Here is a 2,228-nt window from a genome sequence, read left to right on the forward strand (position 1 = left end):
CCCACTTTTCTGTTGTCCGTCCGTTCCCCGGGGAGGAGGTCACATGTAGATCCTTGTCATTGTTTCCCTCTTTGTTGATATTTTTTATCACCGGATCTACTTCTTCTGTGTTGTAGGTCTGTTGAGATTTTCTAGTCTAGTCTGTTAATTTGGGTAATATATTTCTAGGCATTTATCCTTTTCTTCTGGATTTTTTAATTTATTGGAATACAATTTTTAATAACTGATTATTGTTTTAAATCTGGTCAGATGTAATGCTAGCCATTTCATTTTTTATTCATAAATTTGTTTCCTTTTCGTTTGTTAGGCTTGCTAGTGGTTTTATCAATTTGTTAATCTTTTTGAAGAATCAATTTCTTGTCTTGCTGGTTTTATTCTATTTTGTGATCCATTTAATCATTTCTTTATTATTTCTTTTCTTCTAATGTCTGCGGATTTGTTTTGCTGGTCTTAATCCAGTTTTTGTAGTTGATGTGTTAAGGTGTTTAAGTCTTTCTTCCTTTTTGATGCATGCATGTATTGCTATAAACCACCCTCCGAGTGCTGCTTTTGCCTTGTCCCAGAGACTTGGATATGTTGGATTTTCTTTCTCATTTGTTTCAAATTAATTTTTAAAATTGTGTTATTTCTTCAGTTACTCACTGGTTTTTAAGTAATATGTTGTTCCACTTCTATGTATTATAAGCATGTCACCTTATATTAGAAGTCAAATAACATAGGAGCTTAAGTCTTAAGAAGGATAAGATATTGTCAGAATGAATTCAGCACTGCACTTCGGTTAATCACGTTTTCTGGTCCTTGCTGAGTTACAAGTCTGGCTATATAGTAGAATGTTCCTAATGACTCCATTTCAAGGGATGAGACCTGGGCCTAAAGCAGGCACACCAAAGGTGCCCCTTCTTACCTTTCAGAACACTCTCTCTCTAACCACCCAGTTCAAGGTGTTCTATATTTTTAACTGATGAGAACAGATACTACACTTAATCTCAGCCATAAAGCCGAGAAGTAGTAAGTTCTTTTTATTTCCTATTCTGAGCTTCCAGAATACTCATTTATTTGCATTTATGTGTAACACAGAAGTGCTTAGCATATATACTCGTGTATAAGTCGAGTTTTCAGCACATTTTTAATGCAGTTTTTGTGGTAAAATTAGGTACCTCGGCTGATATTCAGGTTGGTTTATACTCGTGTATATATGGTACGTATTTATGGGGTGCACAGTAAGCAAAAAGCAGGAAAGGAACTTTATATAATTATGCCTTGGTAAATACATTCAACTCGCACAGAGAATTCTGGAGTGTGTTTCAATACTGAAGGCTCTACATGCTGCTTATTTACTTGCTGAGCCGGAAGAGAAGGGAGTTCAAAATACAGTCCGCAACTAGATCACAGCTTTTTAAAATCTCAAACTAATACTATTACATCTTGATAGCACTTTGAAACTAAAGTTTAAGACAGGCTAGCCACAGGGGAAGGATTCTGGAGGAGAGGCAACTATATAAACACACACCAAAGTCAATGTCTACGACACAGGAATAAAACCCTGACAAGATCTTGGCGGGAAAATTATACTTTGTGAACTAAACTCACACGAACGGACCTAAATTCAAGATTCAATATAGGTATTCTAAAACCAAATGTCACTCATTTATGAATTACTTAGTTAAGCATCGTTAAAATCTTGCTCCCTCTCATCAATGCACAAAAGAGACTTCCGCTATTTCACATGCTTAGTGAGCTTCTTAGATATTTTTAGCTTCACTGGTTTCCTATAGTTTTTATATTTTTCCTTCCAAGTGGCCCAATTCCTACAAAGACTGAAATAAGTCATCTGAATTCACTAGCAATAGGCAACACCACCGAATATGAGCTGTCACCGTTACATTCAACCACCCAAACAGTATGTGACAAAGAGCCTTCAATAATTAACAGTACCGTATAAATAGCAAGGAACCCTGGGTGGTGTAATGGTAGGCTAACCTCAAGGTCTGCAGTACAAAACCACCCATTGCTCTGCTTTCTACTCCTGGAAAGCCTTACAGCCTCAGAAACCACAGTGGCAGTTCTACCCTGTCCTACAGGGTCACCATGAGTCAGAATGGATTCAATGGCAGGGAGTTTGGTTTTGATTGGTAAACTAATAAAATTACTTCCAGAAAAATATTGTTAAAAACACCAATAAACTCAATTTTATTCAGCACTGTCCTAAAATCAAAAAAGTAGTCAAG

At 36.4% G+C, this 2,228-nt stretch overlaps 1 protein-coding gene and 1 pseudogene across 1 annotated transcript in view; both read right to left on the reverse strand.

Moving 5' to 3' along the window:
• Positions 1 to 2,228, reverse strand: part of CNOT11 (CCR4-NOT transcription complex subunit 11) — a 20,287-nt gene that overhangs the window by 10,177 nt on the left and 7,882 nt on the right. The gene's annotated exons all lie outside the window — the stretch shown is intronic.
• On the reverse strand, positions 853 to 1,010 carry LOC115873265 (annotated as a pseudogene).

Source organism: Echinops telfairi, unplaced genomic scaffold, assembly GCF_000313985.2.
Source record: "Echinops telfairi isolate 266 unplaced genomic scaffold, ASM31398v2 ScPeMD7_7467;HRSCAF=8505_1, whole genome shotgun sequence".
Lineage (NCBI taxonomy): Eukaryota > Metazoa > Chordata > Mammalia > Afrosoricida > Tenrecidae > Echinops > Echinops telfairi.